This window comes from Tachypleus tridentatus, chromosome 4, assembly GCF_004210375.1.
Source record: "Tachypleus tridentatus isolate NWPU-2018 chromosome 4, ASM421037v1, whole genome shotgun sequence".
Taxonomy (NCBI): domain Eukaryota; kingdom Metazoa; phylum Arthropoda; class Merostomata; order Xiphosura; family Limulidae; genus Tachypleus; species Tachypleus tridentatus.
The window spans coordinates 104,386,623-104,405,463 of NC_134828.1; the positions used below are offsets into that span (position 1 = coordinate 104,386,623).

At 34.3% G+C, this 18,841-nt stretch overlaps 1 protein-coding gene across 8 annotated transcripts in view; it reads right to left on the reverse strand.

The window, feature by feature from the left end:
* LOC143249816 (poly(rC)-binding protein 3-like) overlaps nucleotides 1–18,613 on the reverse strand; it is a 199,763-nt gene extending 181,150 nt beyond the window's left edge. For 5 of the 8 annotated variants that reach the window (XR_013027955.1, XR_013027956.1, XM_076500304.1 and 2 more), the window contains exon 1: nucleotides 18,453–18,608. The gene's annotated coding sequence lies outside the window, so the exon portion shown is untranslated. Of the gene's footprint in view, nucleotides 1–18,452 lie in introns of all 8 variants that reach the window. The other 3 variants (XR_013027957.1, XM_076500302.1, XM_076500301.1) reach the window with 3 other exon arrangements.
* Nucleotides 18,614–18,841: the final 228 nt, after the last annotated feature.

Consider the following 18,841-nt stretch of genomic DNA (forward strand, 5'->3'; position numbering starts at 1 on the left):
TAAATAATTTCATTCAAGCATTACATGCAAGACTATACAATACTTCAATGCATGAACACATTACACCCAAAACATTTATTATGATACTTTATTTCATGTAATACCTAGGTATATAGTATGCATTGTTTTAAACGAAATTGCAAGAAATTAAATGCGAAAAGCAGATGGTGTCGAAAATGCTCGATTTTGTCCACTTGACAGTCCATTTAATGAGCTGGAAATGAAAGCAAAAATTAAAGACATGTGAAAATCAAACACACCATCTATTAGAGCAAAAAATTATCTACCAAATGACATGAAATATTTTGCGAAAGCGTTTCATTTATGAATATATTTGTTTAACTTGAAAAAACGCTCACGAATTATTCCTCAACACAATAGATCTCAAATGTTTTTTTTCTTTTATTATAAACGCCTTTGATATAAAACGTATAATGTTAATCACGAAAACTTCGGAACAGTTTGAGTTTCTTTAACTAATACATAAACATATTTATTTTCGCTTTGTTTAATTGGGCTTTTCCTGGATCAGAGGTTTTCAAACAGTAATCCACGAACAAGAAAAAAACAAAAACGTTTGGGAATCTCTACCTCAGACGAATTAACTTCATTTATTGTCAACTGTAACAGAATGTTAAAACCCTATATGCATTATTAACAGGGATTAAACAAGAATTCCGAGAGAAGAGAACTCCTCCTTTTTTAATATAACTGCCATTTGATCAGAGAAACAGGAATGTTAATGGAAAGACAATCCGGCCTAGTTTATCCCCTTATTATTAATATAATGAGTAATCGCACATTATCAGAAGTTCATACAATTTCATACTGGCCTATTAACAGCATTTATTCGAAACTTACATCTAGCCTAACATTACCCAAAGAAACAAACATTTATCAAATTTTTAACACAACTTTAAGAAGTGTCTTAATGGCAGGGGGTTGCCTCCACTCTGTCCACAGGGGGAAATCGAACCAATTTCAAGTCCGTAGACATATAGATTAAATTGTACATTACTAATACAAACAAGAGATAACCCTCAACAGCCGCGACACTTGAAATTATTTTAGGTAGGACTGAGGTTAAATTAATCTACGATACTTTCCCCCTTTTTTATTATATATTTTGTTGTATGCCAGTAATACCAAGCATGAGGTATGTGTATACTCGATTGAATTTTTTATTACTCATTCGGATCTCTACGAACCTACTCTCAAACTGATATTAAACACAGGAATAAATTGATCTGTAAGAGTTCAAGCGTAACTAAATACATCAACTGAATCCCGAGTCCAAAACTGTAATTAGATCTCAAACCAGTCAAGAGACGACGAAGCTGAGGTAAATGTTTGTACTTGAAAAAACGAAAAGAAAAAAAAAAACAACATAAAACCTTTCAGAGTCGTGTTAGGAGCCCATATGCCGCGGCTAAAAAATTAATAAACTTAAACACACAACAAAAATAACTTCTGAAAATGTCTAGCTTATAACAACACTAACTAAGTGACGTTACATTTATTGCTTCATTTTAGAATACAAATCGATTGCGAATATATTGTCACTTGCACAGTTATCACACTTTAACAAAAACATAAACAGAATCGATTCGTTTAGGCACGTTTTGAATTTGTGCAAAACTACACGAGAGCTATCTGCGCTAGCCGGCCCTAATTTAGCAGTGTAAGACTAAAGGGAAGGCAGCTAGTCATCACCACCCACCGCCAACTCTTGGGCTACTCTTTTACCAATGAATAGTGGGATTGACCGTCACATTATAACGCCCCCACGGATAAAAGAGCGAGAACTTTTTGTATTCGAACCCGTGACCTTCTGATTACTAGTCGAGTACCTTAACAACCTGGCCATACTGGGCAAACGGAATCGGCCCTGATCTCTCAAATAGTAAATTTTACTTCAATCACGTAAGGCTCCCCACATACTTATACATTCTTTATCAAAGAATCTGTAAAATAAACTTTAAAACTACAAAAATAGTTTAACCTTTTTCTTGCAAGGCGATTTAAATCGCTTATACATCACCAGATAACAACAATAGAAAAAAAAAAAACTTACCAATAAACTGCATCATTAAGAAGAAACCTAGTGAATAACATAAATACAGATTATTGTATTCCGATATCGTATTAATCGACAGCAAATGAACTTTTATATGCGCTTTACGAGGTCTGTTCAAAAAATACGCGGACTGACGTCATAAAACAAAATGTACTTTATTTAGAAGTTACAGATCTGAGCCCCTTCAAAGTACTCTCCTCCCCAACGCACACACTTTTCCCAACGGTGTTTCCACTTGTTGAAACAGTCCTGGTACGCTTCTTTTGTAATGTCCTCCAGCTCCTTCGTCGCATTTGCCTTAATCTCGGGAATCGTCTCAAATCTTCTTCCTTTCAAGGGTCTTTTGAGTTTGGGGAACAAGAAAAAATCGCAAGGAGCAAGGTCAGGTGAGTAGGGGGGTGGGGTGGGGAAGAACAGTGATCGAGTGTTTGGCCAAAAACTCACGAGTTCTGAGGCACAAATTTCACAGCAACGCGGTGCATCTTCAATTTTTCGGTCAAAATCTCGTAACAAGATTCAACTGATATCCCACACTCTTCAGCAAGCTCCCTGACAGTCAGACGTCGATTTGCCCGCACCAGGGTGTTGATTTTGTCGACGTGTGGGTCGTCAGTTGACGTGGAGGGACGTCCAGGACGCTCATCATCTTCAATGGACTGTCGACCATCCTTAAAACGTTCATGCCACTTGAAACATGTCGTACGCTTCATAGCAACATCACCGTAAGCCGTGTTAAGCATAGTAAAAGTTTCAGTCGCAGATTTTCCAAGTTTAACACAAAATGTCACAGCAAGTCATTGCTCCTTCAGGTCATTCATTCTGAAATCCGCCAAACGAAAAAATCGCACTTCACTTAAAACCGCGTAGCTAATACACAAATGAAGATATCTGCAATCGGAAAATGGCGTCGTAATCAGCTGATCTGTGCGAACCTAGCGACACCATGCGGATTCCCCTGGAGCCGCGCAATTCAAACAGCCCTCGTATACTGAAACATATTTAAACTGATTTTAGGCGGTACCTTTCTGTATTTAAAATGTTTGGCCTGAAAGATCTAATATCGAACACGTTCTATTCCGTTTCATTTTTCATCTTCAACTTGTGGTGGCAAACTCGCTCGTGATTCTTTGTGTTTAAGAACCTTTCACATTTGTTAGACAATCTTAAGATTTTAAAATGTCACACATGCGACCATTCGTTTCACCATTCATCGTACACACTATTGAGAAACGTAATAAAACTTTACGTTATTCACTGTTTTACACTTTTAAATTTATTTAAGTGCAAATCTGCACAACGAACAACCTACGTTCAGCCTACCACAAGAATCGAACCCTGAATTCTGCGAGAATTATTCATGGAATTATAACGTTAATTTGTTTGAGAAAACTTTAAACTTTACCCCAGTCCACAACCTTGTAGAAAGGGTGTTCAGTGACCTAGGTCAGTATTAGCAAAATTAAACTTGTATAACGTGTCGTTGTTTTCCAATAGAATGCTTTAAGAGGAAACGCTTGATTTAGTTAGTTTGCTTGTTTATTTTTGAATTTCGCACAAAGCTACTCAAGGGCTATATTCGCTATATGTCCCTAATACAGCAGTGTTAGATTAGAGGGAAAGTAGCTAGTCATCACCACCCACCGCCAACTCTTGGGCTACTCTTTTACCAACGAATAGTGGGATTGACTGTAACATTATAACGCCCTTACAGCTGAAAGGGCGAGCATGTTTGGTGCGACGGGGATTCGAACCCGCGACCCTCAGATTACGAGATGAACGCCTTTGCCCACCTGGCCATGCCGGGCCCGCTTAGTCACTTCCTTAAACTTCTAGTTTATCTGTTCTCCAAAACGTAAGCTTTAATTTTCTCTTAGTGTTTGTTTTCTACTTGCGAGTAGAACACGCTCCCCAAATCCTTTAGGAATGATTGTTCAGTGCAACTAAGAAAATGTGAGCAAGAAAAGCATTTTTCGTTTTTTGATCTTTTGGTTATATAGAGATGTCACTCGATAGCATGTCATATTCGAGCCTAGCCCTTGCCAACGGATAAATGATAAAGCTAATTTAAGGTGCCGATAGCAAAATAACGAAAAATCACATCCGTTAGTGTGCTATAAGCTAAACAACTTGTGATCCCACTGAGGTTCATTTGAACATATTTGTCTTAACATGTTTTCATGTCTGGCAACTTTATACTACGTCAATTGTTTTACTCTGCGTTAAAATAATTAAATAATTTTGATAATTCTTAAATGATCAGTTATTCTAATATACTCCTGATGTTAAATCCAAAACCATAAGCCACTCCGAAAAGGTTTGGGTCGTTTTAATTACACGCAAAAGAAAGACAAATGACCACTACTTTCGAGGTTTATATCGCTGGACCAAGCACGTGACCTGACACGAGACTATGTAAGCCAACAGGAAGTCACTTTGTAGAGTAAAACCGTGTGGCAATGAAACATTACTGAAACTGTTTATACGTGGTTGAGAATATCATGGTTTAAATGTCGCGATTAAACTGAATAGTCGGTCCAGGTTGAATGAGGGAAGAACTTATCTGAACACATCTCAATCGACTTGACGCACGAGTTGAATCGAAGATTCTTCAATTTATTGCTGTATTGACAGCAAAATATAAAAAAAAAGTGCACAATGGTATTGTTATTTTCAAAAAGGGAAGGTTTGAATTATATATTGAAAATCATTAGTTTCAACGTCTCGTGATATTATCAGCACAGTAAGCCTAGAAAATGCAGTATTCGTGTTGAAACAAGTGCATTACAAGATTTCCCTGGCGATTCTCAAATTAAAAATGTATTTCTGTACTGAAGAGCAAACATTAAAATGATGGTATAACGCTCACCACCAGAGTATGATTGACAGACATTTCATTTCCGACTTGTTATTAATATTTTGTTTATCTTCGTTTTAGACGTTGCTTCATTTTTAAAGACATATCCAAATAACCATAAATTATCGGTTTCCGAATGGCCAATCACTGACCATCCGAGGCTAAATACTGAAAGATGCTGGACTGGCTTCTGTGGTAGGTGTTGAATAAAAATAAACGATCATTTCGTCAATGTAGTTTAAGCCAGTGGCTCTCAAACTGGAGTCAGTGTTACACAGAGGTCCACCAAATGTTCCGAGGCTGGTCCATAATGCAAGTCACGGACTGATAACGCCACGGCTGAGGTCATACGAGAGAGAAAAAACAAACACGTAGGGTAGAACGGAAGTGGTTCGAAACGAAAAAGTTTGAAAATTACTGGTTTAAACCATATATTTAATTATCTTTGCTCATTACTGTCTGTTGTTCGAGATCTGATATATTCAAGTGGCTTTATTTAATCTGAAGTCAATATTAACAGTCTTTGGGTTTTTTTTTGTTGTGGAGGTAAGATTATATTGCGCATAAAATGAGCCTCATGACACCTAAAACTGTAACACTTAAACAGCCTTGCCTGACACAGGCACCTAACCTGTACTTACTGAATCAATTTATTTATGCAGCATTTTTGCCTCCAAGAAGTAATGTCCAAAGTATACAACAACTACTGATTTATGTATGTTGTACCGTTTGCCTCCAAGAGGTAATGTCCAAATTCAAAAATTGCCTCAAAAAATGTAATACTCTGACCCTACTCAAATATTCCCAGCTTGTACAGATATAATTCTGTTTTAATAATTTTGTAATTATCAATAATTTCTGATCTATTCAAGGTACCTATTAACGAAAAGATAATTAACTAAAACATTCTGCTAATTTCATATGCTGATGTAACTATAAATATACGACTTTCGTCAAGATTTAACGATATATGTGTATAATTACGTAGTGGTTAAGAGCTGCATTTAATATACATATATTATATACACATTTATTCATGGTTACTGTTAAGTATTTTAAATTTGTGACATGCCTACATTTTATCCAGTATTTTTCACCTGATAAAAATTTAGATTTTTATCAACAATCAGTTTGTTAGTAACTGATAACAGAGAACCAATAACAATAAGTGACATTTTTTAACTTATACATTTGTACCAAATGTAAAGCACAAAAAGCTCAACGCGTCAACTGTTTGTTTTTTGTTTGTTTTGAATTTCGCGCAAAGTTACTCGAGGGCTATCTGAGCTAGTCGTCCGTAATTTAGCAGTGTAAGACTAGATGGAAGGCAGCTAGTCATCACCACTCACCGCCAACTCTTGGGCTACTCTTTTACCAACGAATAGTGGGATTGACCGTCACTTTATAACGTCCCCACGGATGGAAGGGCAAGCACGTATGGTGTGATGGGGATTCGAATCAGCGACCCTCGGATTACTTAACCATTCGTGCTTTTTAACAAACTTTCATTCATAAGAAACTGTGAAAGATATTGGGAATGAATTACAAGTTTCCCAAATTTGCGAGACTGATCAGGTTCAACGCAATAAATCCTTTGTTTTGTTTTTTATTTCTAATTCCGTAAGAAACAGAGTAATCGTTCAATACATGCAAGAAAACTGACTACCTTCCAACCCAAAAAGGCCTGGCATGGCCAGGTGGGTTAAGGCATTCGACTTGTAATCGGAGAGTCGCTGGTTCGAATAACCGTCGCACCAAACATGCTCGCCCTTTCAGCCGTGGGGCGTTATAATGTGACAGTCAATCCCACTATTCGTTGGTAAAAGTAGCCCATCGTTGGCGGTGGGTGGTGATGACTAGCTGCCTTCCATCTAGTCTTACACTGCTAAATTACGGACGGCTAGCGCAGATAGCCATTCAGTAGCTTTGCGCGAAATTCAAAAACAAACAAACAAATCCAACTGAAAATTGAACATGGATCGTGTTTGGGGGGGGGTGAAGAGTGGGCGAAGAGAATATTTTAATGGTGACATAACTAAAACAACTCACTTAATCTGGTGTGCATATATCAAATTCAATGATGGCAAACTACAGCGTTTCGCTGCACAAACTAGTTATTCAGTCCATCTTCCACCGTGGTGTTACACCACTGGAAGCTGACTTATTGCTTTATTACAAATCTCTTCTCTTCCCACACGAACCAAACATCAACACCATAAAAATTATGGCTGGTACTAACAAGAAACAAAGTCTATAAACTAAGGTATTTAAAACAGGGCTTAAACTTTTTTTCGAAGGGGGCTGTAATAAGTTTAAACTGATAATGTAGCACTTTTTTTTCAGTCGCAAACAACGTTTATTACTTAACACAGTATGTACCATCATTTACCAGACATAATGAGAATATATTGAACAAAATAAGTTATCACACTAGCGCCATCTAAAGGTAGAAATTAATAATTATTTGTGTTTTTACCTTTAATTTAATTTTCGTTACCTTTTGGAGCGATAATAACCAAAAGAACGATGCTTTAGGCTGTGTTTCATAACACTTGTTTGTTTCAAGATCTGTACATACTTAACTTACGTTCAATTTATACAGGAGAATACATTTTCAGCTACTGCATTTAAGATCCTTACACTAAATGCGTTTATAAATACTTATTTTCTGTAAAGTGTTAATCTGTTCATCCGAAAGAAAATTAACTAACGCAAGAAAAAGAAATGTCCATAATAATTACTATATTTTTCCACTGCCAAGTCTCTGGCGCTATTAGACGTTAGTTCTGAAAAAAAAATATATCGGTTACTTCTTAAATGAAAATAGTTTAACCGAAATAAGCAAAAACTATAACACTGACTCATTTATTTTACCCATTAAAATGATGTAATTAGTTTCACAATGACTGTCTAAAGTGCCCTTAAGAAAAGAACTGAAATATATTTTAACATTTCTCAAGCTGGAATGTTCGTTGTACGGTCTCTGAGTAAATCTTGCATAAAACCATGTCAGTAAGATTTTATGTTAAGACAAATTATAATTAAAGAAAAATTGACCACAAAAAGTCACTAGAATTGCGGATTACTACAACTACTGGAACAACAGGTAAAAAAAACAACAACAACAAACTCACTGCGACTATATTCGTCGTATCCCAGCAAGAATAAATTGCCCTGGTATTAGACGAAAGGCCTCATAATCACATCTTATATATATTCTCTCAGATTCTTAGGAAACCCGATACTTAATGAAATGTCTCCAAGCGCAGTTGTAGAAAAAATATTTTAATAAAAAGCACCTAATAACAAAATGCTATAAAAATGTAACATTATACAATGAAATCCGCCAGAGACAAAATAACGGATTTTACTTGCAATATATTAATTTTTGGCTGTGATTTCAGTTTGCCGAGATTAATGCAACTTTATTAAATTACTTTTTGGTTAAATACTCCTACGACCTAACAATGACCTGATGTTTTTTCAATATTAGTTGAATGAAAATTAAAACAGTTCTAAGTGTTACAAGTATAGCACAAGACAACGGAAAAAATTACAATAATGTTGGTTCGGTATATTCAACTCCTCGTGATTTCAAAAACGATTAGCTAAATAAATAATAATAATATAAACAACAAATACCGCACAACTCAAAGTTAAGCTAAACAAAATCAAGTGAGACTAATTTACTAAAACTGATTTTTTAACGCATAGTCATAAGCTACATTTTCAGGGTTGTAACTCAGACGGCTAGAAGACAAGTTTAGAATACGTAGAAATCTGTAGATTTAACGTTACGAACACATTAATACATAAAAGAAATATTAAAAAAAACATGAGTAAATTAGAGAAACGAGAATTAGTGAAGTACAATTTTTTTAGTTACAAGTGTATCCGTCAATATTTAGTTTTTAGCTGCTAGTATCAGTCAATGAATGAATGAATGAAGTATTTGGATTCGCTTTGTTTCTGCATTTGTGCAGTTATGTTGATGTTAGTTGTGGTTCAGTTAAAGTGATATTTCTGTTAAAGCGTCATTAGTAAACATAGACATACAAGTTAGAGTAAATGAAGGAAGCTTTTTTTCAGCTAATAATTTATAAAGAAACATACCTAACGAAAGAATAACGTTATAATAAATGGTGTCACAAACTAAGGTTATTTTGGTAAAAATGAAAGAGAACTTTGAACGTCAACTAAGACAAAAAAGAAAGACAAAAATCAACACCAATAAACACTAAAAGTTTTAAACTGAAACACCCAATACTACAAAATATGAAATAGAATTTGTCTGGTCTACAACTACTATCATTACTGCTGTGCCATCTGATACTGTAGAATCTTCCTGGACTATACAAACCATGACAGTACCAAATCCAGTCCCAGAGTTTAGTTGTCCAGTTAAATATCGGTCAGCCAAGTAAAGATGGCCAATGAGATGGTATCTTGAGCACAATCCAAGACTCGGTTTAAAATCATTTCCAGAAGGAATGGGAGGAACAATAAATAACAAGCCTTCTGCCCACTTAAAATGATCAATTTTAACTACATCAAATAAATTTTCAACTCAGAGCCATAATAACTGACAGTTGCCTTGATAACTGCCTTATACAACAACAGGTTTGGAGTGACATACCAAAACTAAATATCCAGAGCAAAGTTTGGTAACAAGGAAAGAAGATATCTAAGCTGAACTTGTAGAAGATTTGGAAAGGCTTGTCCAATTATCTTACATTGACGCTCGTTATAAAATGACGGATTCATTGGCACGTGACCAATTTATAGATACCATAAGAGACGAGGATATGAGAAGCAGGCTGAATGAAGCAAAGTAGCTGTGGAGCTTTTCAATTTGGGATAATGCTAAAAATTCCCTTAACACCGGAGATAAACAACTAAAGATAGAATCTCGAAGTTAAGAAATCGTTCGGTTAAGTAGTATTGAAAAATCAACTTCTGCTGACAATATTTTCAAACGAATTGTTTTTTTAAAAAATTGATAAAATAAACCATAAGACAATAAAGTTTTCAAGTATAACTTAAAATGACATATTGCAATGGGCTGTAGATTAAAAGCCTGTACAGTATAAAGACTCTTCCTACAGGGTGCTAGAAGGAGGGCAATGTTATAATTGTGAGAAATATGGCCATTAAAGCAGAAAATGTAAAGAATCAACAGCTGTTATTAAGCAAAGGAAACAATACCCTAAAAACGTATCTTTGAACACAAGATTAAAAGATCAACAGTGAGCTACACAGGCACCAAAAAGATAGAAACTGGCTAGATTTATGGTGTGAAGTTCACCTGGAAATGCTTCATCTACTTCAAAAGACATATGTTTATTATTTGATGAAAATAATCCAAGAATTCATGGGTTTATTAATGAAATACCTTATTTGTCAACACTAGTTTTACAGTTATAAGTTTTTAAGCCATTCTGGTAATGAATGATGGAAAACTGTCTCTGTAGATAAGGAAAGAAGAAAAGAGTTAATGCAAACAGCAAATGTATATAAAGTTTCAGCGAAAGGAAAATTCCCCTTACCGTAGGAAGCTTATCCATACCTCATATATAGGTAAAAAGAATGATCTTGAGAACAGACTTTAATCCAAAACATGGATGAGAGTTTAGACAAGTTTTAAGTGCTTTCATAATATAACAGCATGATATCCATAGGTTCTAAATGGCAATTACTACATTGGAGATTAATCTTCCAGTAACAGCGAGGAGGGTAGTCATGTACAAACTAAAAGTAAAATACTCATATCAGGAGTTATTAGCAATAAATTTTCATTTAGCAAATGAGACACAGTGGAACCAATCACTTTAGCATGTCCTGAAAAAGTAGTGGCTGGTAAAGTTCTCGTGAATGTAAAAAATAACAATATCAAACGTGACCTTAACCGAGAAAGACTTAAATCAACTTAATAAATCATAAGACTGCTATGAAACTAATGTAATAAACCTGGACTTCATTAAGGTAACATGATATAGCTGAACAGTTCTTGACACAAGACACGACAAATTTCAAAGTTAAATAGATGTCTGGATGAGACATTCATCATGCTGAAAAGAATCAATGATAAGGGTTACAGAATCCAGATGAATAAACAATCCATGTCAAACATCCTACCGTGATTGTCTTTGGAAGCAAGTCAATAACATAATGGCCAACAGGGTAACTTTGGAGAATTTGTCAGTGGAAATTCAACTTCCTGAGGAGCTCATGAATCCTGTCAAGGCCACTTACACACGATCGTCAAAAATGGAGCCACTAGTGGATTCATTCGATCACTTATCTAGGAAAAAACTCTTCCAATGACAAAATAAGTCATTAACGACAAGGGGCTATCCCACTGTATACCTCGAGCAAAAGAAACCCACAAAAAACATTTAGTAAATACACAAATTTATGGTGTTATTTCTTAGGTTTCTATTTAGACTGTTGAAGATACTTCACAATTCTGGAAGGAATCAGTGCTGTAAACTATATTTTTAATGTTTTAAATGTTAGCTACAGGGCGAATGATATTAAAGCAGACCCAGAATACCTACATATTCTAAATTTGACGTCTCGTAAGTTTGAGGAGTATCGAGATACAAGAAGAAATTATAAATATTAGAATAAGTGAAGCACTGAATCAATGACTGTGCTTATAGCCAGCTAGCGTGGAGCAGTTTGCGAAGAAGTATATCAATTCGTGTTATTTAAAGCGTATATTCAAGTTACTTGATCAATCAGCCATGAAACTGTAGACATTTATCTTTACAGTAATAGTGGTACAATAAGCTGCTACTTACATTTGAACATCGCTCGTTACACGTTGATATGAAAGTTAAAACAGTGTACAAAAAAGAACGCTTGCAGAAACGCTAGGGAAGAATAAATTAATTCGTTATCGTTGCAGTGGATTGGACGATTTAATTAAAATAAATTTAACAATTTAATTAAAAGAAGACAAATGTTAAAACAGTATTAACTGTCTTCAGTGTAAGCTTCTATGTTGTTTTATTAACACATTTTTAAATAATTCTTTAAAAAATTTCACGAGCACAAGAAATCGTTATCGAAATCAAGAACATATCGCACCCACAGTTTTGTTTTTTTTATCACTCACGTTCTACTTGTGTCATCTCGTCAAATTAGATGTGCAGTTTGTATTAACCCTACTTCTTAAATAAATTCAAGAAGACAATAGTTAACTCGTGGTATTAAACGCATTTTTTATCTGGTTTGGTTTTGAATTTCGCGCAAAGCAACACGATGGCTATCTGCGCTAGCCGTCCCTAATTTAACAGTGTAAGACGAGAAGGAAGGCAGCTTGTCATCACCACCCACCGCCAACTATTGGGCTACTCTTTTACCAATGAATAGTGGGATTGATCGTCACATTATAACGCCCCCATGGTTGAAAAGGCATGTTTGGTGCGATGGAGATTCGAGCGCTCCAATCCTCAGATTACGAAGTCGAGCGCCTTAACCACCTGGCTATTTTATTCAGTATTACGTAGCTCATATGACAAGTAAAATTTAGAGAGACAACACATTTATTTATCTTTGATGGCTACATGATTCACTTTAAATGAACTGTGTTTCATGTACAATTTTACTTAGGATACATTATGGATGTTTTTTCTCATTTTTATACTAACACTTTAACAACACATTAACACAAGAAAATAACAGGTTCTAAACCACAGAAATCGATATAAAATTTGCTTGTTTTCTTTCCACGCAAATATACACTATTTGACAGCCCCCTTCCCACTAGTACAGCGGTAAGTCTACGGATTTACAATGCTGAAATCAGCGGTTCAGTTCCCCTCGGTGGGCTCAGCAGATAACCCGATGTGGCTTTGCTATAAGAAAACACACACACACACACTTTGATTAATTTATGCCAATCAAAATCTGCTAGGTTATAATAAATGCTCATTTGGTTAAAACGAAAACAAAACCAATTGCCTAAATGGAAATTTCTAGTCTGAAAAAGATTGGTGTTTGACAACTGAAAACCTCCTTTATTACAGTAACTTATGTGACTTTCGCTTGACATAATGTGAAAATGGTCTATATTCGCGCCAAAAGCTCATTAAAGAAATCAAACTGAAAAGCCTGTTACCAAAATATATCACACTAAAAATCTTTCCAACAAATTCCTTCTGTTTTTTTTTCATTACAACTAGTTTCGTATCAAGAAAATTATCGTATTTTTCAGTGTGTAAGACGCACTCCTATTTTCAAGGCTATCTTCAGGGAAAAAAATATTTTTCACAGTTATCATTTGTTTATTTGTTCAACATCAGTATAATCTTTTATTATTCTTTAGAATACTTTAAAAGTAGTGTCCATAATAAAATAAAATATGGTTGTTTTATACATTTACATAAAAACATCATTCATTATGAAAACTTTGAAAATCTACTTCTGTATCGCTTAAAACAAGTTCTGAACGTTCACTCTTATTTGTCCTCAAACAATATCATCTTTGGTGCCATTAAGGCAATTGCTCGTGTCACATTTTTAAATACCTTTATTACAGTTTCACACTTTGGGGAAAAAAAAGGTTTGGTACTTTTAAACATTACGGAAACGACGAAAAAAAATGCTTACTTGCCATAGGGAGGCATAAAAATTTTGACTTTCGGTGTATAGGACGCAGGGGGCTTTTGAGACCCCATTTTTCGGAAAAAAGGGGGTCTTATACACCGAAAAATATGGTAATCAAAACACAGTTATTAAAAAAAAATCATTCTCTAAGTTGTGTTATGCAATTACAAAATAAACTGAGTAAAATTAAATAGTAAAAAAAAAACTGGTATTTTGGTGGTTTCTTTAGAATTTCGCGTAAAGTTACACGAGGGCTATCAGCGTTAGCCGTCCCTAATTTGGCAGTAAGAGGCCAAGTGGAAGACAACCAGTCAACATCAGCCACTGCCAACTCTTGGGCCACTCTTTTACTAACAAATACTTAAATTAACTATCACATTATAACGACCGAACGACTGAAAGGACGAGCATGTTCGGGGTTATGAGAAACCAAATTCGTGTCCCTAAAAATGCAAGTCGAGATATTATTATTACCATCTTCAAGAATCAATGTTATATAAAATTTTATATTAAAAAAGATAGTTATTGTCTCCGTGAATCGAAATATTTTTCCAATAAGTGGATTGTCAGAGACAAATATACCTACTGGCCTCCATATCATCAGCCGAGGATCATATTCCTGTTTTATTGCTTTCCTCGTTTCACAGAGCTTCCTTTTACAGGTTTACGGAATATTTGTATCATGCAACTTTAAAATGTAAAATCGTATCGAAGCAGAAATTTTTTTAGTGTTACAAAAATATCATATTTCTAAAAGAAATACCAGATGTATGTATGTGTGTGTGTGTGTGTGTGTGTGCACATATACATACCATTCTTACCATTGAAACTAAATTTAACACAATAAGTTGATAGGACACGACTTTCTAAATAAATTACTGTACAACTGGAAAAAAAAAAATTGTTCCCGCTGCATACAGGTTTTGTTCTAGCACAAATGTGCTCTGTCCACCACGAGGAATCGAACCCTGGACTTTTTAGCATTGCAAGTCCGTAAAGCTACAGCTAACTCACTAGAGGACACAAAACTCGTAACAGCTAACAATGCACATACCAATTTCTTTTGTTTTTTTACTTTATAACAAAGATGTTATTTTATCGAAAACCAACAACCCACACAAATATATCCTTATTTTTACTTTTAATTTCCACCACATTTCGAGGACTTCTATATGATAATTAAATATTCACATACTGAAAAAGTTACCAACTGGTTCAGAAGATGGGCAACACAGCTTCTTTACCAGTGGGGGAAGAAATAAGCAGATTTTTAAATCTCGGAAATGATAATGAAAAAAAAAAAACTTTCTAGTTAGTCCAGAAAAACTAATAACCAAGTTCAATTATCTATAATAATCTACTGCTACATTTGCTACTGCTGCGAACAAGGAATTCGATACAAGAAAACACAGCATCCAATATTTTCACAAGATAATAATTTTCTCCGAGCCAACGAACACACTATACACCGCCTTCGCGAAAAAAAGGTTTGGATGCATATCTTATTACAAGCGTTTTACAACAAAACCCAGAAGAGTTCTATTCAACGGTTGTCCTAGCAACAGCTCTGATCTTATAAATTAATAAGCGGAATAGCGTGCAGAAACCTAATCAACCGACATTGATTGAAAAAAAAAAAGAAGACATTTATCATCTGTTTATTCAAATCTAAATGAAAATTCTTTCATTTATCCGTCTGTATGTGTATGTGGAAAAATATTTGTAAGTTGAAACTAGCGCTTTTCTTTTGTTATGAGAAAATAAGAATCAATTGTTAAATATTTATCGTTAAAATAATAAAAAGATAACGAAAATTAGTGTTTATATAATACAATCACAAGTATATAAATGCTCCACATTAGTTAGAAATAAAACGACTGTGCAAGAAGGATTTATAAGTATTCGGTTTTCGAGAGGTGTAGGACGGGGTCTAGATGGACTTTGCTTGAAGATTTCATCGGTCATGTGACACGTAGATGGTGCAGAACGATTTCGCTTTGTTTTCTTGGGAAAGGTCCTTAAGCATATGTACTTCAGATACTGATTATGCGTGCATAGGTATAGAATAAATTCCCTGTTTTTGTGCGTATGAAATAGTACTGTTTAACGTGTGAAATTTAGTTTATAATACAACGTGCACTTTTAATTTAGTGGTAGTGTCATTACAGTCCTAATGGAATAAACACAGTAACTATAAATGTGTACGAATGTTTAGTGCAATGTTAAATATTTTTCCTTTTAGTTCCTTAATTATGCATTATAATTTATTCCCACACAAATTTGCTAATGGAAACCTCTAACGGCCAATATAGCACGCCATTTATGCCTGGCTCGAGTTCCACCATGCAGTATGCAAACTTACGTTCAGTTTACTATTGATCATATATTATAGATAGCAGTTCCATCAAATAAACAAAACATTAAAACAACTGTTATACACCAGTAATGATTTTATTTTCTCAGTGCATTTTCAATTTCATATAAAAAATAAAACCTTACTCGAATATTCGAAGAAATCAACATTATATTTTAAGCAGGCTTTTTTGTGTGAAGGGTGGAATAAAAATTAATAATTCGTTTTTAAAAACCTGTATAGTAAATCACGGTTAAAAATCTTTCATGTACAGATTCCAAAATTCTACATGAAAAATAAAAAATCTTTTCTTCTCTCTAGTTTCTAACAATATTGGTTATTTTATTTTCTTGTGAAAATACAACTGAATACTGGTGTTTAAAAATAACGAAACTTTGCTTCCATTCCAAATAGATGTGTGTGTACATATAAACAAAATAGGAGAGCTCTTTCACATAAGAAACGAAATTACGCTCCTATCTGAAACGAATTTTTATACAAAAACTGCCGAAAATAACACAGTATTTATATAAAAAAGTGCTAAAACTAAATACAATACAAACAGAAAAATTAGGTGTCTGTGCTTCTTTGTCACTCGTTATTGTATTGTTGTAAACTAGTTTTTAAGAACAAGTTAAAAATGTAACCACAGCATACTTAAGATGTTAACGAATATTACTATTAGTGATCGAGACACTTTACGAAATATCCAGAAGAGGCTTGATCCGGTAAAATATAAAATATTCAGCGTTAATTATTATATTATATATATTCAGTTATGTACGTTAGTCGCAGCAACAGTCGAAATTAAATTTCAGTTCAAACTGAAAACGTTATTTGTGAAGTTAAGCCTACACGTACAACTATAAACAAGTGTTCATATTAGTGGCCTGCACCAAACGTTAGGGAAAAAAAAATGTTATAGTAACGTAAACTGGACTTCGCTTTATTTTCATTAATTTAAAAGAACCCTTCCAATGAAAAGACAACACTCAACAGTTTGTGACATACGCATAATAAATTTGTACTAGTTTCTCATTCACAACACCGTATATTCCAACAAACATTGTCGATAACACTAGAACTTAAAAAGAAGAGACTAGCTTCAAAGAATGTTTGTTCTCTGGCTAAAAGCACAAGATAATAGTGACGCGTCTTTTATCTTTTAACATATCTTAGAAGACATTTTTAGTAAGCATAAAAAACTTTAAACTGCTCGTGAAACTGTGGGAGGGGAGGCTTGTCATTGGGAAAACAAATAGTTATCGTCTTTATACGATTTCATTTAAAAGCAGCAAATATCCATGAAAACTTGCAGTACTTATTCTCCAAGAAATTCACCTTCAGCTCATTTGTGTTTGTAATAATCAGAGGTTTCAATTTAAGGATATACAAACTGGAAAAAATAGTGAATTACTGTGTTAACAGCCATTTTTGTAATTTATGTAAAATTAATAAATAAATTATCATCGAGAAAAATGTGTACACGGTCATTTTATGTAATCTTGGGACATTGAAAGTAATTAAAATCGTTATTAAGCACATCACTAAGTAGTTTTATTTATTACACTTACGATCAAACTACATTTATCGGTAAGGCATCACTATCGAACCTTAAAACAACGTGAACAAAAACTTGACTATTATCAAACCTTTACTCATAACTTATTACTGAAGACATATTACCATATCTAATATTAACTCGAGATCAGCTTATTCATAAACCTGTTTGCATAAACATAAAACTAATCTTTTTGTATTTGTTACAAACTATCATGTTTTACACAATAAAAGCACGAGTAAATGAAATAAAAAAACGAAAAAATACGCTGTTCTTAACGAAGGTATTTTTCACCGAATACAAATTTCTATAAAGTGTAGCTTAAGAAATTATCTATGCTAAACAATATAGCAAGTTCGAGGTTTATGGTCTTGTAAATGTTTAAATACGCTAAATACATAGTTGATTTTAAAACATTATTTCTTCTGTGGAGAACATGTGGGTATGTTGCATTCATTGTAAAAAATATGGTGTAAATGAAAAGTCTGTTCTACCTAAAAATATTTGCACTGTTGAAATACGTGTACATCGTACTTGTTTGTTACATCCGCCATTTACTTAATAGATACGAGTAGCTCGTTTGAGCCCGAGGCCGTCCCAAGCCACCGCATACAGTGGTTGCCTCGAGCGACTGAACAAAGTAAACTGATAATTATGCAGGGAATTCACAACAATTTAAATATTACAAGAGTACATCAAAACACAGAGAAATTTACACAAATTACAAAAGCGGGTTATATAACAATAATTAGGATGAATAGTTATATTTTCACACCAACTTTAGAATATCATGACAAAAAGCAACAAAGTTTTCTTATTTAGTATTAACTGCAGCTATAGCTACAGGCATAAGTTCGTGCAAGGAATTGCAGAGTGAATCACAATGTGAAAGTAGAGAAAGGAACGTGGCACACAGCAATGGCGACAGGACAAAGCATTAACAACAGAAAATTGGGAACAAAACACAGAACAGCTCAAGGAGTTAGGGACATACCTTGGTAATGACCGAGAGGGCTGTTTGGGATATTGGCAGGTACCAGGGTAGGTCTTTAGGATCTAGTGGGACAAGAACGGGATTTCAAATAAGGAAAAGGACAGTGCTCGTCAACCGCGTGATTCTTCCCTGCAATGGTAAAATCACTATTCATCCACTACAAAACGTAGTTCTAAAGGTAATGAATACTGATAGCTCGCATTCCCCAAAGTTTTTAATATATTCCAAATATATTTAATTACACGTTTCTAATTAAGTGTTTTATTGAAAAATTAGAACAAATAATATTATTATCTTATAGCTTAAATAACGATTAAGTATTATTCCGCAGTAGGGACCATCACATTATTAAAACAATTGTTAAGTGTTCAGTAAACTAAATTTGAAAA